This window comes from Lonchura striata, chromosome 20, assembly GCF_050655825.1.
Source record: "Lonchura striata isolate lonStrDom1 chromosome 20, ASM5065582v1, whole genome shotgun sequence".
NCBI lineage: Eukaryota > Metazoa > Chordata > Aves > Passeriformes > Estrildidae > Lonchura > Lonchura striata.
Genome location: NC_140722.1, coordinates 2,776,642 through 2,799,789, shown reverse-complemented (window position 1 = coordinate 2,799,789; position 23,148 = coordinate 2,776,642). Strand labels below are relative to the sequence as shown.

General features: G+C 51.1%; 1 protein-coding gene across 12 annotated transcripts in view; it reads left to right on the top strand.

Annotated features, from left to right (window-relative positions):
- The window catches only part of RALY (RALY heterogeneous nuclear ribonucleoprotein), a 130,024-nt gene that overhangs the window by 28,293 nt on the left and 78,583 nt on the right, over window positions 1-23,148 (top strand). For 7 of the 12 annotated variants that reach the window (XM_085557929.1, XM_021540446.4, XM_085557927.1 and 4 more), the window contains one exon: window positions 15,521-15,604. The exons of the other annotated variants lie outside the window; for them this stretch is intronic. The gene's annotated coding sequence lies outside the window, so the exon portion shown is untranslated. The remainder of the gene's footprint in view (window positions 1-15,520; window positions 15,605-23,148) is intronic. 12 annotated transcript variants of the gene reach the window in all.

Here is a 23,148-nt window from a genome sequence, read left to right as displayed (position 1 = left end):
GCCCCATCCCAGGGGGGCTCAGCCCTCCTGCAGTGCCAGCTGTGCTTCTGCTGGAGCAGGATCCTGCACAAGGGGGGAGTTTTCCTCTGGAGCTCCAGGGCTGGGGGAGATGGGCCTGGGCTCCTCTGGGAATGCAGGGGAAGAAAGCTGCTCCTCTGGGAATGCAGGGGGAAGAAAGCTGCTCCTCTGGGAATGCAGGGGGAGAAAGCTGCTCCTCTGGGAATGCAGGGGGAAGGAAGCTGCTCCTCTGGGAATGCAGGGGGCAAAGGCTGCTGTGGGGTTCCAAAGGCAGAGTGGATCCAGGTAGGAATGCTTGGCTCCTCCCCTGGGTGCAGCATCTCCCCATGGATGCTGGAATTTTCTCAGCCATGCAGGGACACTCTCTGGCCATGGACAGCAGAGATCTCCTGCAGGGAGGATTGGCTGTGGGAGAGATGAAGAAAAAACTGCCCAGGGAGCAGCAGAGACCTGCCCCAGCTCTGACAGATGCTGACAGAATGCGCACACATCTTACAGCCCAGGACAGAGAAGTTCTTGTATCTCCTCCACTGGCACCTTGGCACTGAGCTGCTCATGGGGATGGTGGCTGGGGCTGGTCAGGATGTGCTGAGCCCTTTGTGGAGCTACCACAGACCCTGCTGGTGTTTGCTGCTGCTCTGGGAGGGTGGGCACAGTGCTTTGCAGGAGGCATGGCAGGTGTTCCCTCTTGGACAGCACTGGCCAGGAACATGGCTCTGGCTGTGTCTGAGGGACACAGGTGTTTTACCTTCACTCCCAGGGTGATTCCAGGGGGGAGTTCAGCTGGCACTGTCCATTACCAGAGCCAGACATGGCTGCAGCCTGTAAGGCATCTCTGTCCTGTAATTACCTTGAAGGCAGTTACCTTTCTCCTGTAATTGCCATCATGTTACACCCACTCCCATCTCCTGTGGCTCTTCCCTCCCACCACAGACACAGGCTTAGCATCCCCTTCACTGCCAGGAGACTGATGGACAGTCATTCTCCTTGGGAGGGGTGGGGAGCAGGAGGGATTTGTGTCAGGACCCTGTTGGATCAGGGTTCCATATCTGCTGGATGCAGGAGCAGAGCCCAGCAGGTTCCTGTTAATCCACAGCAGCTCCACCTCTGTGAGGGCACAGCAGGAATGTCACTGCAGAGATGGCAGTGGGGAGGGGGGACTGGACTCTCCCTTCCCACTCCCAGATCCTGTTTCCAGGGTCCAAGCTCTCATCTGTGCATGGCCTTAGCCAGCCCTGTGGGAAGGACCACGCTGAGCAGAGATCCCCTGCTCTGTGCTGAGGAGGAGTCTGCAAAGCAGGAGTGCCCAAAAATGGGTTTGGGGGGGACTGGGGTGTGGGCAGAGCAAGGAGAGGGTGCTGGGGCTGGTCCAAGCTGCTTTGGCAAAGGAAGGAGCTCAGGACCTTAGACCTTTCCCACCAGTGATGGGTACTTGGAACAGGGGAGCAGCCCATGTTGGGGTGCTGCCTGAGGGGACCCTCTCCAAAACCTTTGGGGGTGGGCTCAGGCCGTCTCCTCCGTGCACCCACCTGCCTCCATCTGTCTGGGCCAGCAGCAGCCACGTGTGTCCAGCAGTGAAGTGAGCCAGGAGGGCCCTGCAGAGCTGCTGAGCCAGCAGGGGACAGCTCCAGCTGCCTCGTGGCTTTGCTGACCCCAGCTGACCTGTCAGGGCCCCCTGCCCAGCCCCTCTGTGCTGGGGACACTGGGGTGAGAAGTGGGGTTCTTAGCAGAGCTGCTCCTTTGTGGAGCTCAGAAGTGTGTTGGGATGCAGGTGCAGGGCTGGATTTGGAGCCACTGTGTGAGTAAGGATTCACATCCCATCCCTGAGTCCCAGCCATCTGTGTGATCTGTCACAGAGTGAGGGGCTGGGTGAGCAGCTCCTGGGATTTTTGTGCAAGGTTTGAGTTGCAGAACTAGTGGGGAGCTGCAGGGGTGCCCACAGTAGATGTTACAGCTAGCACACCTGCTATTCTGGGTTAGTGAGTAGTTTTGGATTAAAACTGGAGGATTTCTGTGTTCTTCACTTCTTTTAAGTGAAGTGAAAAATGAACTTCTGTCCTAAGTCCATCTACTCTACTCCTGTCCTTGGAGCATTACAGGACCATCATCTTCAGAAACTTCCTGTGCATAAAGGGGCTCAAAGAGAGCTGGAGGGAGATTTTGGTCCAAGGATGGAGGGACAAAACAAGAGAATGGCTTCTAACTGAGAGAGGAGGTTTAGATTGGGTGTTAGAGAAAATTTCCTCACTCTGAGGGTGGCAGGCCCTGGCACAGGTGCCCAGAGCAGCTGTGGCTGCCCCCGGATCCCTGGCAGTGCCCAAGTCCAGGCTGGACAGGGCTTAGAGCAGCCTGGGACAGTGGAAGGTGTCCCTGCCATGGCAGGGGTGAAGTGAGATGAATTTTAAGGTCCCTTCCCACCCAAACCTGCTGGGATGATGCACTGGGAGCAGCTCTCCAGAGACTGAGAGGCTCCTGTGGGGCACAGGTTCCTCTGCACCAGCCCCTGCTCCAGACAGGAGGTTTCTCCCAAGCCTGCTCATCAAGGGGTTTTGGTGAAGAGCCCTCAGAGTTATCCAGTTTCAAGCAATGTTTGAAATTCCAGCTTTGCTGTTTGTTTGTGATTGGCTTGAGAAGTTGGAGGGTCCCTGAGAGTCACTCAGGGCTGTGATTGCAGTCACTGAGCACTGAGAGCTGGAAGGGGAGCAGGAAAAGTGTTACTCCTACCAACAGGACTGGGAGAAATTTGAATAGTGGGGACCGTGAACCTAAGGGAAAGCTGTGGAAGAGGAAAAAAACCCAGAATTTACTATATAATCTGTCTCCCACCTGGTTGTGCAATTAAACATTTTGTTTAAATTAGCTCCAAACATGACTGCAAACATGTATTAGAGTCCTTCAAATGTTTGTAAAGAACCTCCTTTAAAGTGCCCCTTAATCAAATGCTCTTATCATCACAAGTTACTTGTTTGTGTAACTGGTTGCCCCTTTTCCCACCTGCCAGTTTAATGGAAAATACAGTTTCCTGGAACAAAATCTCTCCAGGAGAAGCCCTGATTTTTCTAGCATTGCTATTTCCACTTTCAGACCTGCTGTTTTCTTTCTCTTCCAGCTTTTTTCAAATCCTGCCATGACTTTTCCCAGCTGGATGAGAGCCAGTGGGGGTGTTATAGGTGTTCCCTTCTCAGAGGCTCTCTGGTGTCCCTTTGGCCACCCTGACCCAGCCAGGGGAAGGTGTGGAGCATGCCTTTGGCTGCCACCTCATCCCTGAGCACAGCCCTGCCTGGCTGGGAGGAGTTCCTTGAGGTGCAGATAGTGCTCAGGGTAGCAGTGCCTCTGATAGCAGAGCTGGCTGTTCACTTACCAGTAAATAACTCTGTGGCTGGGGGCCATTTCTGGCTTCTTGCTTCATTTCCCCATCTGTAAAAATAGTCTAATGGAAAAAAAATCAGGCTCAGGTCTCTCAGGAGAGCATTTTCTTGCTGCTTCCCTGAATGTTTTGTGCTGTTGCTGTTTTCCTGTGGGGTGCAGAGAGCTCTCAGCCCATTACAGCTGCCTGGTGCAGTGCTGTGCCAACAGCCATGCCAGGGGGAAATGCCCAGGGAGCTTTTCAAAGCTGCAGGGCCACAGGGTGAGTCCAAATCAGCTCCTGACTGTGCCACAAGATGCTTTTCTGCCCTGGGATGAATTAGAATAACTTTGGGTTGTGTCCCCCTCAGCTGGAGTGTAAAAGCATCTGGTTGCAACCTGGTCAGGCCAGGTTGGATGGGGCTCAAAGCAGCCTGCTCTGGTGGGTGCAGTCCCTGCCCAGGCAGGGGAGCTGGAATGCCACGGTCTTTAAATTCCCTTCCATTCCAAACCTTTCTCAGATTCCTCTCTGTACAGTTTCTCTTTCAGCCTAGGTGATTTTCTGTCTGACCTGACTTGCCCCTGTGGAAAGCAGCCTGGATCACCTCTCAGCTGGTGAATTTTCTAGGATAAACAACCCAAAAAGGGCAACCAGCTTGCTTGATTCTGGTGCTCCCCAGCTGGTGCAGCAGTGGGGAGGATCCGAGTCCTGTGGTCAGCTCTCCCATCTGTCTGCCTGGCCTGCTGCAAAAGCCTTCTGATCCATTAGGATTTCCCTCAGTGACTTTCTCTGTGTTCTGTACATGAATATCTCACTCCTGTGTCCAAGCCACAATGGTGGCTTGGGGACATCCCATCTCCTGGTCCCAGCTGGGTGTGTGGGGCTCCAGTGCAGCACCAGGGGCTGCAGCATCACCCTCCTGATTGTGCTGCTTGACTATCTCTGCAGGAGAAGAAGATACTGGTAGGAGCTGTCATGGTGTTTTCCATGTGTTTTTGCCTGATTTCTGCCTTTCATCCATGCAGAATCAGCCTGATGTTGAGCATTATGCACACCTCGTGGAGATCCCAGAACTGGAGATGTCATTTGTTCCAGGTTATCAGTCAGCTCTGGAAGCTCCAGAGGAATCTCTGGCTGTCTCATGTAACCCCACCAGGCAGGACTATTTCCACCATGTGAAATATCTCACTGAATTTCTAATTACACAAATCTAATTAAGGGCTGCATGTAAGGACTGTGCCTAATCGTAAGGATACACCCCCCATTCCATTACAGAAAAGAATTGCTTGTGTACAACAAACCACCCAGCTGAATATAGAATGAGCACCCCTCTGCAGCTGGAGCTGTGTGGATGGTGGGGACATCCCTGGATGAACCTGGCCATGGGGAGTCTCCTGTGGCTGCCCTGGGATCACTGGCTCCTTTGGGAGGAGGCTCTCAAGAGGTGCCTGTGATGGTGAGGGTGAGAAACTGGTCAGAGCTTGGAGGCACCATGGTCTGTGCACCAGGTGCCTGCTGGACTGGGATTTACTGGGTTTTGTGTCAAAGCTCAGCAATGGCAGAGCAGCAGTAGCACCTTCCCTTTAGTTTCAGACCAGCTTTGCCTCATCTGATGTGCTCTCAGAGGCCAAAGTAGCACAAAAAATTAATTATCCCACACTGGGGATCTGTTGTTCTGTGACTCTCAGTGCTGCACCAGCACCTGGAGCCAACAGCATCTGCTGAGGGGTAAAACTTCTTGGATGTTCTTTTCCCACGAGGTACCTCTGCCATCAGCCTTGAAAATCAAGTGCCTGTTTATCCCAGAGCTCCAGCAGCATTCCCATCAGAGGGATGTGGTTCCTTACAGCAGGGCATAGACCTCAGTCCATGCACTGGAGTGCAAGTGCAGAGGGATCAGCTGCACTTACAGGTCTGGAGTCTTCTATTCATGTTTTTGCAGTAGTTAGTGCTGAAATCACTCTTGCAGAAGAAGCTGTGATCTTATCCTTTATTTACCTTGTAAGTTTGTCCTGCAGTGTGAAGACCATGCCAAATTTCTGTCAGCCCTGCAAGAATTTGGGTATCAGAGGGGAGCCAGACATGGGACAGAGGGAATGATAACATGGCAGTGAGGTTAAATGGAGAGATAATTGATTGTTTTCAGTGCTGGTTTGGATGTGAATCCATTGTGGTTAATGAAGGAAGGCAAATTGAATTGAAGAGCCCTGTGTGGGAGGCTCAGCCTGGCACACAGCCAGTGCCACAGGCTCCTTGTGGTGTTCCCTTGGTGTTCCAGTGGCTCCACCCTGGTGTCACTGGGGTTTTTTTATGCCAGGTGAGGGGAGCTGAGCTCTGACAGCTCCAGTCATGGAACAGGGTGCCCAGAGCAGCTGTGGCTGCCCCATCCTGAAGTGTCCAAGGCCAAGCTGGACAGGGCTTGGAGCCACCTGGGGTAGAGTGTCCCTGCCCATGGCAGAGGTTGGACAGAGATTGTCTTAAATGTCGCTGCCAACCCAAACCATTCTGGGATTCTGTGATGATTCTGTTTGGGGCAGGCTCAGGGGACATGCCTGTCCTTAGAACTGCCACTGCCAGCCCAGTGAAGTTGCATCCCACTGCTTTTGGCAGTGGAAACTTCCCGTGGACCTCTGGCCCGTGGGGCTGCGGCAGGGCCAGGCCCCACCTGTGGCAGCTGTGCCCAGGTGTGGTGGGGCTCTGTGGGCAGCAGGGGCAGCCCAGTCCTGCTCTGGGTGTGGGACATCTCCCATTGGTAAAGGCTGGTACAGAGATTTCTGTTGCAGAATTTCTGAGAGAGAGGGCATGATTTATGTCTGCAGTGAGAATTGAGCTGCCCACTCAGACCAGGCCCCTGATAAGTGCCTTGGTGGGGCCTAGGAGCCTTTGATGCAGTAAGAAATTAGTTGTGGCACAGTTAGAAATTATGTTAAGGTAACTACGAAGTAATGAGCTATCTGAGTGTGAATTAGAGTAGAGCTGCATTGTGAAAAGCCTGACCACCTTAAGACAATGTTAGCTTGCCAATGAGAGTGCCTTTGTAAACTGTAAACTAGACGTGTGTATAAACTGCCATCTTCTCACTAATAAATGGATAACATAGTATTAACCATATTGGTTCGACCTATGTTCGTCCTGTCCAGCTTTCCTGTTTTATGAGGACCCTGGGTTGAGATTTCCATATTGGATCCTGCTGAGTCTGGACACGCTTGTTCACAAATCTTGACAAACCTGGATCCCCGTGGTGGCAGCAAGGCAAGAGCCTTCACCAGGGCACTGCTTTCCACGCTTCACCTTGTCCCTCTGCTCCTGCACATCTCCCTGTTTTCTGCAGCAGCTAAAAATAATGGCAGCAAGGTGTGAGAGGGGACAGGGGACAGCCCTGTGTGTGCAGGAAACCCGACTCCTCCAGCTGCAGCAGCCTGTCCGTCAGGCAGGCAGCAAGTGCCGGGACTCTCTCTGGATGCTCCCTGGCTACAGAAATAAACAGGCTCTGTTAATGCCTCTTGCTAGCCTTGACTTTTTGGTTTGTCTCTGTATTTTTAGCCTCAGGACACTGTGTCCCCAGGGCTGGAGAGGACCTGTGTTGCCTCATACCTCTCCCAAGTGTGAAGCCAGCTCTCGCCCTCCCCTGCTCCTGATTTAGCAGAGGGGAGGGGGCAGTGCTGCTGCTTCCCACTGGCTCTGCTGCAGCAGGGACCTGGGATGGGATATCCCTCTGTCCAGGAGCTCATTTGTGGTTCTGATGAATGAGATGGTTGTTCAGTGTGGAGAAAAGGAGGCTCAGAGGGGACCTTCTGGCTCTCTTCAGCTCCCTGACAAGAGGGTGCAGCCAGGTTGGTCTCTGCTCCCAGGTGAAAAGGGACAGGGTGAGAGGGAACAGCCTCAGGTTGTGCAAGGGGAGGTTAAGGTTGGAGATTCGGGAAAATGTTTTCCCAGGAAGAGTGGTCAAGCCCTGGAACACACTGCCCAGGGCAGTGGTGGAGTCATCATCCCTGGAAGTGTCCAAAAAACATGTGGGCATGGGGCTCAGGGACATGGGTTTGGCATTGTTGGACTTAGTTGTCTTAGAGGTCCTTTGCAGATTTAATTATTCTGAGATTTCAAGTGAAGGAAGAGAAACCACAGTTGATTACATTCAGCATATTGCACTATTTCTTTGTGTTTCACTGAGTTTGGGAGTTTATTCTCTTTTATTTAGAAGTACAGAGTGATTTAGTACAATGCAAAATTAAATGCCACTTTGAATAAAGGCTCAAATGTTCTTCCATTTGCCAAGTGCCGGGACGAGCACATGACTCATGATGTGGTACTTCAGTCATGCTGAATCCACCTTTGCAGAATCCTCCTTTCCAGGCAGCTGAGCCATTGGATTGTCTTGTCTCTGGGTTTGCAGTCTCCTGAGCATCTTCACCCTGGCCCTTGTTACTCAAGGTTGGCTTGAGGGGTCAGCTCCTCTCCATGGCCTGTGCTCCCCATGTGCTCTGCAGGGCTCCCTCAGCCTCCCTTGGCCTGGACTCTGCAGTGTGACCAGGCTGGCTCTGGGTTGTGGCTGTGCTGAAGGTGAAGGAGACCAGCCTCTGCCCTAAAACCTCCATCTTGCTTTATATCTATTACTATATTCTAAACCCTTAAACTTTAAGTTTTCCACCGTGTGATATCACACTCTTCTATTCAAACTCCACACCTATAAGCCCAGTGCTATCATTCCATTTTGGAAGCCTTCTCCATGGCCTCAGGTCAATGCAGTGTTCTCCTGGGGGTCAGAGTCTGTCAGCACAGAAAGTCTCAAATTCTCAGCAGCTGTGGATGGAGCACAGGAGCCCACGAGGTGCAGCAGGGCAGCAGCACGGGGCTGCTCAGCACGGGGCTGCAGTCCTGCTCCCTGCAGTGGGAGCTGAGCTGGGCTGTCCCTGCTGCCAGCTGTGCCAGCCTGGCTGTGCCCTGCTGCCCTGTGTCCCTGCAGGACGTGTGACCTGGCCCCAGGGACAGCCATGTGGGGGCTGCTGGAAGCTCTCAGCACCCCTACTCTTGACAGGCCTTGGAGACCCAATTTTGGCTCTTCAAGGGGTCCCAAGGCCTGCAGGGACCAGGGGTGTTGGAGTGAGTCCCAGCAGGGCTGTCCCTGCATTGCAGTCCCCACCTTGCAGGTGGCATGGTGGGAAGCCACACCTCAGGGTGGCAGAGGGGAATTATTTGGGCAGAGAGATCAAAAGCAAGAGAGAGCAGAGGCTGGTGCAGGTTTCAGTCCCCATGAGCAGGCCCAGCTGCTCCTCAGGTCTCTGGGGTGATGGATCACTGCTGGGGGTGCTTCTGTTCTGGGACATTGTGACAGCTTGAGCTTGTCCTTGTCCTCTGCCAAGAGAGGGTGGTGTGGGTATCTCAGAGAATCAGAAACCCCAGGATGGATTGAGCTGGAAAGGGCCTTAAAGCCCATCCAGTGCCACCCAGTCCATGGGCAGGGACACCTTCCACTGTCCCAGGCTGCTCCCAGCCCTGCCCAGCCTGGCCTTGGGCACTGCCAGGGATCCAGGGGCAGCCACAGCTGCTCTGGGCACCTGTGCCAGGGCCTCTAGATTGTGCTGTTATCCCATCACACCAGGCTGGGAGGGCACCATGTGCTGCACAAGGCTGAGCTGATCTTCATTAAAGCAGAACTATGCCCAGATTTTTGGGGGGCAGCCATTCAGTTCCTTAAAAGAGGCTGCTGCTGGATTTTCCTGGGCATTATTCCCTGCCCTTCCTGTGCAACTGGTGCTCCTTAGCCTCATAATTCCCTGTCCAAGTTCTGAGTTGAACAGCTGAGAGATTTTGCATTTTTTAATGGCTCTCTACTGTGCCTGAATTAATGGAAAAATGAACTGAGACCAAGATGAAGGTATTGAAGGGAGAGGATGACAAATTGGCTTTGGAGCATGGCAGCAACGAGCACTGTCAGGGGTTCACGCACTGACCTTTATCTAAACAGAACTGTGTGTAACAGATAAGAATATTTAACAATAATTAATGTCACATCAGTGCCGAGAACAAAATGACTACATCAAACGGGCAAGAAATCCACTGCAAATTACTCAAAAGAGAAATGTCAGCTCCTCCATATCTGCAACCTGCCTCGTGCTGATGGGGCTGGAATGAGCCGGGAGGGCACGCAAGGAGAGGAGCTATTAAAAATGATTTAGGGACTGGGTGATATGTGCAGGAATGGAAACAGCAGCAGCTCTGCTGCACCAGAGTGGTGTACAATCAACCACCAAACCGAGCTGGTAATTGGGTGTGGGAGAAATGTGTACAAACCAATTATCCCCACTGCTGAGGTTCTGACAGGCTGCTCAGGGCTTCTCTTTCCTCTCTGCTGTCTCCGGGGGTGTCCCGGTGTGCTGGGATTCAGGAGACACTGCCCTGCTCACTGAGCCCCTCTTTGTGTTCTATAGGCAGGGAAAAACCATCTGGCTGGGGATGTTGAGATGTTTTTCATTCCCTTTTTGAGCTGGGGTTATGCAGCTCCCCAGGAGCTGGGGGGTGTCTGGGGGCTGGCATGGTGCCCCACAGGCAGGGCCAGTGCTGGGGAGGGATGCCAGGAAAGCAGCTGGGCTCCAAGGGATGCCTGTGCTCTGCCTGGCACAGGGGAGGGCACTCTGCAGCCCTGATCTGATTTCAGGGTGGGTGGTGGTCCATGGACCATTCTCCAGTGGTGGATTTCATCAGTTCATGACAACACCAGCTGAGTGAGGAGGAGTTAACCCTTCCTTACCTGCCTCCTTCTGCAGAGCATCCCCTGGCCCTGGACATTTCTGGGTGGTAGATGTGTAATGGGAGGGTTGACACTCAATTAAAAGGCAAGTATCATGTATGTATGTTATGAGAAGTTCTACAGATTTATAGTGAGGTTTTACCTCCTTGTGTTGTTATCAGGGGCTGGCCTGGGTTGGGGACATTTGGGAGGGTGAGATTGTTACTCTGGCAGCACCTGACCTCCAGTCAGGATTTAAGGAAGTGATCTCCACCACTGGACAGCAAAGAAGTTGATGGACAGAACTTTGAATGGGGCTAAAGGGTTAAAAGGTGAAACCTCCATTGTGTGGGTGAGCACAGGGTGGGGAAAATTCTCTGTCTCCTGTTGTAGTTTTGATAAGGTTTTAATAAACCTTTTAAATTTTGGAAGTGAGCATCATTTCTCACAGCCAGGGAATGGTTTAGATTGGAAGAGACCTCAAAGCACTTCCCATCCCACCTTCCACAGTGGAAGGGGACACCTTCTACTGGCCCAGGTTGCTCCAGGCCCCATCCAGCCTGGCCTTGGACACTTCCAAGGATGGGGCAGCCACAGCTGCTCTGGGCACCCTGTTCCACTCAGTCTGCTCAGCCAGACATTGTGAGAATATTGGGAATGTTCAGCTAATGCACCAAGCTTAACCAAGTCACAGTTCTATTCTAAACAGACCTTTGTGCCCGTCCTAATGCATTATTTCCTTACCATAAATTAATTTACCTGCATGGCCACATCCGGGCAGTGTTACCAGCCTCAGTGGGCAGAGCACAGAGCTGGAACCAGGGTCACAAAAGGAGTCTGGGGAAGAGCCAGGATCTGCTCCTGAATCCCCTGAATTTTTGGCTGGTACAGTAAAGGCCAGTGCTGTCACCCAGCCACGGTCCTGCTGCCCACTAATTAGTTTTGTTGTCAGCATTTTGCCAGTGGAAGGAGGCAGCCAGGTGCCTCTGGATTAGCCAGGGTGTGAAAAATGGCTTTCCAGCTGGCCTGGTGACCTTTTGACAGCGGGAGAAAATTCACAGGCAGAAGATGAAGATGTCAGGATATAAAATTAGGGACGATGGGGAGCTGTGTCTGCCCCTGGAAGTGAAACAGTAAAACCTATCCCTGCTCCCATCCTGGCCTGGGATGTGGTTTGGGGTTTCCTGTCTCTGATACAGAAGATATTTGCCTCCTGCAAGGCACATCCTGCTCCCAGCCAGAGGCTCCTGCAGCAGGAGAGAGTTGGGAGCAGAGCCAGCTCCCAGCACACTCCCTGAGCAGCATCCTGGCCCAAAAGCTGGGTCAGGAAAAGTGGCTGATGTGCTCAGTGGCTAAAGAAACCCAGCCCAAGGTGGGATGAGCAGAGAAGTGATAATTGAAGGATCTGAACAGCCTGCCCATGGCAGGGAATTGGAACAAGATGATCTTCAAGGTTCCTTCCAACCCAAACCACACTTCCTGTGGGTATGGATCCAGGAAAATAGGACATTTAAAGATCAGTTAAGACTGAAGCCAAACTGAGATATTGCTTACAATACAAAAGCTGTGAATTTGCATCAGAATCAGGAGCAGGGCTTTGACAAAACAGGCAGTTAATTAAAGTGCACCAATTAAACGAGGTTCCTCCCTATTTTGCCTGCTATGAGAGGAGGTCCAAAAAAGGTACTTGTTAGAAAAATAGATTAAAATAAATCCAGGATGTTTAAAGATCCTGGAGAAGCACAGAGGGCAGAAACCTCTGCTCTGGTGCTTCAGGCTCTCTTTTCTTGGAGGAACACTCACACTTCCAGCTGAGCCACTCTGCCTTTGCCATGGACTCAAATGGTTTGGTTATTCCAGAATTCCTGCCAGTGTCTCCCAGTGTCTCCTAGTGCTCAGGGGTCACACTCGCTCCTTGGTTTAATGCCCAGGAGAGGCTGGGGCACAATCAGATCCAAGCTCTCAGCTCCCATGGAAAGCTGAGAGGTTCTCAGTGTGGGGACACACGTGAGGATTCTGATTTGGAGCTGCTTCAGAAGGAAAAGCCTCAGCTGTGGGAGCTGTTCTGGGCAGGCTTGAGCCAACTGAGCTGCCTTGAGTGGCATGGAGACTCCCCAGCAGCTCAAAAGATGAGCTCCAGGATTCCCTTTTCTTACAACAAGGACCATAACACATCCAGAAGCTCTCCTGGTTCTTCAACTCTGCTCCCTGCAGGTCCTCTGAAACCCTCAGGGTGAAAGTGATTTTATCACATCTCTCCTCCAGGGATGGGGCATGGAGAGAGGGGCTGGGAGACCTGAGGGGAAGCAGAAACCCCCTCCCACCTACCTTGGCTCCCAAGGCACACATCAGCACCTTGGTGTCACTTGGGCAGGGACAGGCCCCAGGGAATGGCTGGAGCTGTGTCAGGGGAGGTTTAGGCTGGAGATCAGGACAGCTCTGGTCTCCTGAACCTTGGCTGTGCTGATGATTTTCCCCTCTCCATCCTCTACACCACCACCAGCCCTGCCCCACAATTTCAGGGACCATTGCTGGGACTGTTCCAGAGGCCCATTTCAAACCCCCCTTTCAAGCCCCTTGGTTTCCCTGAGATGCCATTTCTTTTCATCCATTTCAAAAGTCAATAGTGCAGAGAAGTTTGAGGGGAGAGAGAGCAAGAGAGAACCCAAATGGAGCAGGAGTTTTGAAGTTGCACCACCTGATTCTCTCTGAGACAAGCTGCTCTGTCAGCCCTTTTTATGCACGTCCAGAGCTGGAGCCATCTCACACCTGCTCCACACTTGTTTTTAAAGGACACATCATTATGATAGGCACTGCAAAAATGGATCTGTATCCCCAATTAAATGGCATTTTTTGTGCTTTCGTTTCCTGCCCCAGTTGAGGAGCAAATCCCTAGAGAGCCAGCTCTTTAACGAAGTAGGAGGTGCCTGTGAAATTACAGAAGATCTTGTTTGCTGGAAGAACACCAGTGCTGGTGTTTCCAGAGCACTGGGCTTGTGTGTGATGCCCTGGGAGGCTCTCAGGTGAGTGGAAGTGCTGCTGTCAGGATCCCAGGTCAGATGGGAGAACCTTCCATGTGGGACAGCTCCTGCTCAGAGCTGGGCTTCACTGTGACTCTTCCCTTTTCCTGGAGTCCCCAGCTGATCCCAGTGTCAGCCCTGGGAAGGGAGGCCCTGGCCCCAGTGTCCATCCTGCAGGGCCTTTTGGCTGAGCAGGAAAGGCACTTTTTGGAAATGCCCCCAACCCCATCTGTTTGCAGGTCCCCTGCCCTCAGCAGCCAGCAGTGGGGACGGAATTGTGGCTTTTGGGAAGTGAGGAGGTGTTGGGGGAGGCTCCATCCCCCGGTGAGGAGGGGTGCAGGTGTGCTGGGGTGGCACTGGCTGTGGTCTGAGCTTGGTGGGACCATGGACATCCCATTCCAGCCCACAGCTGTGCTGGGCAGGCTCCCTTTGCTGCTCCGTCCAAATTTGCTGCTCCATCCGCTGTTGCCCTGATTTTTAAAGGTGGTTTTTTTTTTATAATTCTTTTGAAAGTTTTAAAGTTCTTATAAAACTTCTTCAGCCTTCTAATCTGTTTACGTATTTCTACTAGAGTTCTCACACACTCTTCATGTAAATATTAGTTGTTTTGCATTCTTTGTGAGAGGAGAGAATTGACAGACTGTTAGTTTGACCAGTGTGGATGGAGAGGTGGTAATTCCACTCTCCAATCCACGGTCACCTCTAGAATTCTATAAATATCAGATGCTTGAATAAACTCTCTCTTTTTTAACCCTTGAATTTACCAAGTGTTTGTGTACTTACTTAGTGTGCACTAGTGACACTCCACAGCCCGAGGACGAGTGGTGGCTTTTGAAGGGTCTGTGATGTATCTTGGTCAGGATTTGCACTGGTCCATCCCCTCTCCCCTCCCCCTGCTCCCCCACAAAGCCATCAGCCCGGGATTTATTGTCCTCCTGTGCGTTTCCTTGGCTCTTGGAGAGCTTCTGTTTAATTTTTATGCCGGTTATCATTCAGGGAGAGAAGGGAAAAGCCTGGGGAGCTCAGAGTGGAAATAAACCAGCACATTTTAGTGCAGTTACTTTGTTCAAAAGATGTTGTGTTTTGGCAGAGTGCTTGCCTCCTTTCGTGTTGAGGGTTGAAGTGATTCTACAAAAATCATGGGATGGGGCACTCGATGGATCAACTCCAGCCTTGCAAGGGCTGGGCTCAGCTGGTTTTGCTGCCTGGCTTCCACAGGACTCAAACAGAAAAGGGGAATTCAGTGACTGAAGAAGGGTAGATTTAGATTAGAGATTAGGAAGGAATTCCTCCCTGTGAGGGTGGGCAGGCCTGGCACAGGTGCCCAGAGCAGCTGTGGCTGCCCCTGGGTCCCTGGCAGTGCCCAAGGCCAGGCTGGACAGGGCTGGGAGCAGCCTGGGACAGTGGAGGGTGACCTTTTTCAGCTCCCTTGATTCACTCTTGGTGAGGTTTTTCTGGCACCTCTTTTCTGTTTCCACTCCAGGTTATCAATCAGCTTCTGAGACCTCACTCAGGTCTAATTTAACATCCCTGGGGGCACAGAGAGCTGAGCATCCCTGCTCTGCACCCTTCCCTGTGAGGAGCATCCCTGGACACCCTGTCTGGACCAACTTCACTGTGCCAGGAGCTTCTGCCAGTGGCTGCTGAGGGTGACCCTGCCAAAAAATGCCTGTAAAAGTCCTACAGCTTCCACTTCTGAATCCTGGTTATGTCCCCAGCTGACACATCTCTCATGCTGGGCAGGTCAGCCAGGTATCTTAGCCATGGCAGGAAAAGGAAAGCACCTTAATTTAAAGTTCCAGGAACATTTCAGGGGACTCAGAGGAACTGACTTAAAGCAGAATGTTTTAATTCCATCAAGGAATAGTTTTAGGAGGAGTTTTGGGATGCTCTTGGCACACAGTCTGTAGTTAAAGCTAAGCACAGAATCCCAGGAAGCCTTGGTTTGGAAAGGACCTTAAATCCCATCTAGCCCAAAGTAAAATCTTCAGTTTCAAAAACACATTTTCCAAATATTAAATACATAAATGAATACAACTACGAAAAAGTTTTACTATGGGATATTTCACTTGGAAGAAACTCTGCTTTTTCCCTGAGCCATCGTGACCAAAAATTCCTGCCTGCCTTCTGTCCTTGTCCTCTGCTAGCATTAACCTGATGGAGCAGTTTTGGTGGGATTTCTGGTGCCTGAGGCAGCCCAAACCACCCCCTCCAGTGCTCAGCCCTGGGAACACAACCACCTCTGTCTGCTCTGCTTCCAGCTCCCTGCTAAGCAGCTCAGAGTCTTAGCTCAGCAAGTGCTGGCTCTGATCCTTGCAGACAGCAGCAGCTTTGCTTCCCAGCACTGCACACCCTCCCAGAAAGTCGTGGATTATCTGCTTACCCTCCTCCATGTCCTGCTTCCTGCAGGGTGAAGAGCACAGAGAGGAGCTGCGCCTGCTCCCGCTGCGGGCACGGGGACAGTGACAGAGCCCAAGTGCCCAGCCAGCCCTGGTGAGTGACTGCCTCTGCTCCTGGCTGTGGTGGGGGGGACAGAGCCCTGTGATTCCCTGTCATTCCCACAGCACTGGGATTTGGGACAGCACCCACCTGGCAGGAGAGCAGCTCTACAGAGCCGTGGTTCTGGGGCAGTCTGAGCATTCCTCCCTTGGAGCCTGCTGGCTGATGTTCCCTCGCCCTGGCCTCGTGTGAGGGTTCAGGGAGTCAGAGGTTGGTGGGTTTGCTGAGACCCTGCCCCTGTCCCCTGTGCTGCTGGTGATGGACTTGGGTCACTTTAACCCCAGGCAGGTGGGGGAGTCAGCACCCCTGGAGGTGTTCAGGGGAGGTCTGGACGTGGCACTCAGTGCCATGGTCTGGTTGTCAAGGTGGTGTTAGGTCAGAGGTTGGACTCGGTGGTCTCAGAGGTCTTTCCCAGCCTAATTCCTGGTTCTTTCAGTCTGTGATTACAGAGTCTGTGATTACACCCTGTGGGCTGCTCTGGACACGGGTTTGGGCTTGTCTGCATTTCAGATTCATTGCCTGTGTGGCTCCTGGATGTTCTGTTTGCAGTTTGTTGTGGGGAGATGAAAACGAGTGTGACTTGGGAGTAACCTGGAGGTGACTCTGCTGCTGGCTTTGCTGGGCTCATCCCAGAGCAAGGGTGTGCAGGGAGAGGCAGCTGGAGATGCCTTCAGAGGCTGATCTGGAGCAGAGACTAGACAGAGCTAAATGGAAAAAACAGGTATTTATTGAAAGGCCTTAAAAGGATTCACCTTGGGCAGCACCAGAGCCTGGCCAGGGCTGCACTCAGGTTGAATCTGGATCCTGGTCACGAGTTTTTACACTTTTATCAGTTTTGGTTCATCTACATATTAGGTTCAATTATCCAATTGCAGCTCCAGGTCATGAAGTCTCAGCCCCCTTCTCTTTGTATTGTTTGTGCTTTTTGGATAAATGTTGTCCTTGATTCTCCAGCTGGGAAGGGATTGTTTTGTCCAACTACCCTGTGAAGAGAACCTACTAACACCTAACAGGAAGTCTCAGAGTTACATACCAGGCAGCAGAGAATCTGAAAAATGCCAAAGCTAAAAGCCAAGGCACCACTGGCTGTGCTTGGGGCAGGCAGAGCTGCTCTGTGGGCTGGGACCAGGGCTGGCTCAGACCTCTGCTGCAGAGGGGAGCAGAGCAGCCCCTGCCACTTGGGCTGGGAGGAAACATTCCCGTGGTCTTTCCTTCCTGGGGCTGTGTTTGTCAGTGCTCAGGTCATGGCAGAGGAGTTCCCCATCCCCAAAGGTACAGGAGTGTCCTCAGGCCACAATTTAGAAAGTTTAACATCCCCCACACCTAGCTTGGGCGGGGTGCTGAGCTGAAACCACCCCTGTGAAGCAGAGGCTTTATGGAGGGATGGGAAAGGATTTAGGGATCAGGTGCAGTGGTAGCATGACCTAAGGGTTGGGAGATGCTGGCCTGGGAATGGCTGTGCCTGTTGGAACCTGCTGTGCTTCCTGAGCCACGAGGTCAGGGAGGGCTGGAGCTCTGCCTGCTCTGCTGGGAGCTTCCCTCTGGTAAGAATGGCTTAGCAGGATTTGAGGGCAGTAAAACCTGGAGTTGGCTTCAGCAGAGGGTGAAGATTTCAGGGTGTCCTTGTTCTGTGCTCAACTCATGGCAGGAAGATGCAGCAGTGTGGTTTTCAGCAGTGGATTTTCTCTTCCAGTTCCTGGGCAGATGGATGAAAGTAGAAATTACAGATTAATGGAGTGAGTTGGAAAGGGATCTTAAAAACCATACAGTGCCACCCCTGCCATGGGCAGGGACACCTTCCATCTTCCCAGGCTGTCCCAGCCTGGCTGTGGGCACTTGCAGGGATGGGGTCCTCAGTTTCCAATTCAGGAAGGTTTGCAGAACTTGGGTTTTAATCGGTATCACAGTTGGGGTTTTCCTTTGGATATTGTATAGAAGAGAGAAAATATAAACGTGATCAGATAAAACCTCTTATCACAGAGGCAGGAGCTGTGCTGCTGTGTGATGGACCCCTGGAGATACCACATGCAGTAAATAAGGATCTTATTTGGAAATCTAATCCAGGAAACTCCAAATAACAGCAGAGAAAAGATTCACCTAAACGTCTTCAAATCAAAATGAGGCAGTTGAGTGAGGAAGGGAACTTGGGTTTGATCAGATTTGTCTATAACCTTTTTCTGTTCCAGCTTAGTGTACCTGCCTATGGTGGTGGTGAGGATATTTTGACACAAAATATTCTGGCACACAGATAGTTTGAACAAATTACCTGACTAAAACCCCTGTTGTGAATGGCCAAGACAGCTACTAATTCCAAAGACAGTACCCTAATTCCATAGACCAGGATTTAACTTAGCAAATGAAACTGGGGTTCAGCAGCATTGAAGAAATCCATGGATTTTTACTATTGAAGACATTTTTACAAAGAAAGCTGCCAGAAATTTTTCCAAGTTTTGTTTTGGCTGGTGGCATATTCAGTAGAGTTTTGAAGCGTAGACCCTTCTTTTTTTACAAGGTATTTACTGTAAGTGGAGGAAATTAATTATCTTTTATCCAGCAAGTTCTTCCCTTCCTCAGGACTCTTGAGCCCCTGAACACTGCTGGCTGATGATTTGCTCTTTCATTTTTCACTTCTCCCTGCACTTAGTGGTGGCACACAGAGTAAAGGCAGATTCCAGAAGCAGCTGCAGAGCTCCCTGTTCCTTGGGAGGTATTTCAGTGGGGAAATATCTGTCATTCAGGCACTTAGAGAAGAGCACAGAGAGTGCCTGGAGAACAAGGAAAGCTGATGAAAATGCCCATGATTCCAGGAATGCAGGGGAAGTGTTGGAAATAGCTGAGTTCATCCTTACAGGGCTGGGAGTGCCCTATAGTGAGAGGATGAAGAGGAGCAGCCTTAGGTGGCTCAGCAAAAAAGGGATGTAAAACCAGGGACCTCAGATAACGGGAAAGCTGGACAGGACAGAACACACATCCAACCAATATGGTTAATGCAACGTTCTCCCCTTATTCCAGAGAAGATGGCAGTTTTTATACACTTCTATATAGTTCACAGTTTACAAAGGCACTCTCATTGGCAAGCTAACATTGTTTACCTTTTCCTTAAGGTGGTCAGGCTTTTCACACTGCAGCTCTACCCAAATTCACACTCAGATAGCTCATTACTTTGTAGTTACCTTAACATAATTTCTAACTGCACCACAACTATATTCTCACTGTATCAAAGGCTTACAGGCCCCACCATGGCTGCTTATCAGGGCCTGGTCTGAGGGGCAGCTCAATTCTCACTGCAGACATAAATCATGCCCTTTCTCTCTCAGAAATTCTGTAACAGGGATGGCTGAAATGTTGTGTGTGTCTCAGAAAAGGCCGGGGTGGAGAGGCCATCAGGGCTCTGAGCACAGCTATTCCAGGCTCTAATCACCTGCTCAGGTCCTTAGCAGCTCGGGCAGTTCTGTCTGGCCAGGATTAGGGGGGCCCTTTAAGCTAAGATCTGTGGTGACCTTCTTAGCACCCCGTGGGCTGTAACAGCTTCTTAATTTAGAGAGCACCGGGTCAGGAGGAGGCTGCAGAGCCAGGAACCTGGCAGGCTGCAGTGTCCAGGGCAGAGGAGCCTGTGGGATGGGACCTCACAGGGCTCCTGGTTGAGCCTAAAAAAGCCAAACTCTAGGACTGAGCTCCCCTCTGTGCCTAAGGTGCCTCTGCCAAGGAGTGGGTTGTTGGATCACTCAGGTGGGAACTCATTCCAGAGACTCCGACCCATCAGCAACCAGGCTGAGGAGGGCATAAGCAGAAATTCCCCCTAAAAAGCACTCTCCCCAGTTTTTATCTGCTGTAAAAAAAAATTCAAAGATACAAACTCTTGCCCTAATTTTTAAAAGTGTTAAGTTTTCTTTTCTTTTGAAAGTTTTAAAGTTCTTATAAAACTTCTTTAGCCTTCTGATAATGTTTGCATATTTGTACTGGAGTTCTCACACAGTGTTCATGTAAATAATGATTGTTTTGCATTCTTCTTTGTGGGAGGAGAGAATTGATGGACTGTTGGTTTGACCAGTGTGGTTGGAGAGGTGGCAATTTCACCCTCCAATCCACTGTCATTTTTGGAATTTTATATATTGCAAGGTCAGAAATAAAATTGGCTCTTTTTCTGTCTTGAACTCACCAAGCTTCTGGTGCTAATTTCATGTCCAATAGCGTCAACATCCAAAAGTTTGAAGTTACAACTCACATTCTGAGTAGGCTCCTGGGAAGGATTGCCCTTGTCTGTGCTGGGAGTGATCTCCTGGCACGTGCAGTTCTTGGGGGTGGCTGGCTGGAACACGTGGGGATTCTGGGATGGTGGAAGGTGTGCCAGTTCCCAAAGGTCTGGAGAAGGTTTTGGCTGGAGCAGGCTCACTCCTGTGCCATGGGAGTGGGCTGAGAGCTCCCCTCACACAGAGAGCCCAGTCCCTGACCAGTCTGCAGGGAAGCAGAGGAGTTTTGGGATGCTCTTGGCACACAGTCCGTAGTGAAAGCACAGCACAGAATCCCAGGAAGCCTTGGTTTGGAAAGGACCTTAAACACCATCCAGTGCCACCCCTGCCATGGGCAGGGACACCTTGCTCCATCCCAGGCTGCTCCAGGCCCTGGCCAGCCTGGCCTGGGACGCTTGCAGCACGAGGGGCTGTTTTGGCTGAGGGTGCTCGGGGGACATTCAGTGCTTGCACACAGCAGGAGTGGGGTCTGCAGGCTCAGCCCCGGGGTGTGCAGCTCTGAAGTTCTCAGGGCTGGAGCCATCCCCTCCCTGTGCCCCCCGTGCCTGTGGGAGCTGGGCTGGGCTGGCTGGAGTGGGGAGCCAGGCAGGCCCAGCAAGGATCAGGTTTTCCAGGACAGCCAAGCCCTGACACTCCATTCTCCATGCTGGCGCCTTCCGAGATGGACACTGGCTGAGTGAGGGAAGAGGAGCTGCTATTAACCCTTGATAAACTTCCTCATGGCTCTGCCCCTGGGCTTTTAAATAACCAAACTGACTGCCTGAAGCTCTCAGCTCTGCCAAGGCATTGGAGAGGTGCCAAGTGATGCAGGACAGGACTTCTGGTGCGGTCTGAGGGTGGAAGGTTGTGTGGCTGGAATCTGGGAAGAGCAGAGTATTGGGTGTTATTGAAGGGCTGAAGAGAAAATCAGCAGAATCATGTTTGATCCCTGAAACACGAGTTCCCACAGCAAACATGACCCAGTGCATTGCACCATGCTGCTTTGGGATGGAGCAGGCACAGAAACTCGAGCACAGGTGGAGTTGTTTGTTGGAACTCAAAATGTCTCTCAGACATTTTTAGAGGATCCAGGCCTTGGTCAGAAGCATTTTAGACCCTGAGAGGCAGCTGGAAACAGCTGTGATTTTGAGTTTGAGCCATGGAATGAGTTACTAACTTTGGAAGTGGAACAAGCAGTCACAAAAGGTTAGACAGTATAGTAGAAGTAGTTACAAAACAAAGGGGAAATTTTTTTAGTATTGTACAGGGGGGTTTTAACACTTGTACAGGGGGGTTTTAGCACTTGTACAGGGGGTTTGTTACTTTGTACATGGGGGTCAGAAGTTCTAAGATGGAGGAAAGTGGGCTGATCCTGTTCTTCCTCCTTCTTCTTCCTTACCTCCATTTTCTTGGTGATGTTGGCACTCACAGATTGGTTTAGAGCAGGAAAGCACTTTGTAATATAGGTAGTAGGTATTGGGGGAAAACTGTAAACATATAACACATAATATATCATATAAAATATAGCAGCAGCCCTGGGCAGGGAGGGAGAAGAAGAAGACACCGGACAGAGAGGATGTCAGGGTGTGTGTGTGTCTCTGTCTGGGCCGCTGACCAAACAGCCGCAGCCCCAGAAGAAAATCTTTTAGATAACTCACAATAAACTGTCTTGAGACTGAACAACAAGAGGCTGTGGAGTTTTTCTTTGGAAGCACGGATTGGAGGAGAAATTTCACCACCACATGGGACCCCCAGAGCAAGACTGGGGTTCCCACAGTTGTTAACCTGTACATTCAGGCAAAGCTCCCATGCCCCAAGAAAGCCATGGGTTAAAAACTCCCATGCCTCAAGAAAGCCATGGGTTAAAAAGCACCTTCTTAAGCCAGTGATTCATCTCTAAAGCTGAGCTGGTTTTCTGTGATCAACCCAAATGTTTGATTCTTTTAAGAGCTGAGCAAGTGATTCTTAATGAACAGTCAGTTTTCTGCAAATCTTGATCCTACTGAAATACGATGGTAATTTAAATTACCTGACTGGGGGATTTTTGTTTTTCCTTTTTCATTACTGGATTTTCTTTTAAAAGTCATCTGTTTCTCAGAATCTCTCAAAACTTGGAGGTTAATTCAGATTAAGGTAGTGCATGAATGGAAAATGTAAAATATTTTCCCAAGTAACTGCTTGTGCAAATACCAGATGGTGGCACAAGTCCCTTCTTCTGCTGTGGCTCTGCTCAAACTTTGGATGAAAATATTGGCAGAATGTCCTCTCCTGACTGGGTGCAGCTTTGTGGCTGCATTCCTCAGTTCTGGAACTGGATTGTGAGTCAGAAAGGCAGGAGTCGAGGGGGTGCCTTAAAATTAAAGTACAAAAATAGATCTCCCTGCACATCTTTTCTCAGCTTCCCCTTACAAGGCTGCATTGACGTGTGCTGGATGGGATGATATGATGGCTTTGGCCTTGGCAGATGCATCAAATGTCACATGTGAGCATGGATTTTAGGGGTTTTTAAGGAGACAAATAAGTGTTAGCAAGAAATGCAGAAAAGATCAACAGTGAGGTGGCCACAGTCCTTCATCTATAGGAATCCAGGCCTCAGATTTGCTTCCAGCTTGGCCTGAACTGAAGATTTCAGGAAACAAGCCAAAAAGTTCCTTATTTTGCCATTCCATCATCAAATGTGCTGCTTCCCTGAGGCACTGACCTTTCACAGGCAGTGCTGTGACAAAAGGTGCAGTGAAACAAAAGGGACCCTGTGCTGCCTGGAGAGGCTGGGCTGTGCCATCAGAGTGTGGGAGGTGGTGCCACACCCCCTGTGCTTGTGATGAGCTCTCTGATGTAGGGTGTTGGGGTTTTTTTTCCTCCTAAAATCCTTTTATTTTTGGTTTCTTCCTGAGGGTGGAGGTTCCATTGGACAGACAGGGTCAGTGAGGCTGACCTTGGGATGTGCTGGGCAAGCTTGGAGGGCTGATGTGGGTCCCTAGCTTTCCTCTGGTGGGTGAACTCTGTAGAGATTCCCCAGGGGATGGGCACGGCCCCAAACCTGCCAGAGCTCCAGGAGCGTTGGGACAGCGCTGCCAGGGGTGCCCAGGTGGGGCTGTTGGGGGGTCTGTGCAGGGATGGGGCTGGGCTGGGGGGTCCTGTGGGTCCCTCCCAGCTCAGGACATTCCTGATTCTTTGGGACAAACACTTGTTCCTACCCCCTTCCCAGGAGAGAGACACAAAGGGACCGTGGCAGCCTTGGTCTCTTGCCTGTCTGAATCCCCCCAGGCACAACTTGAGGCCATTGCCTCTTGTCCTGTCCCTTGTTCC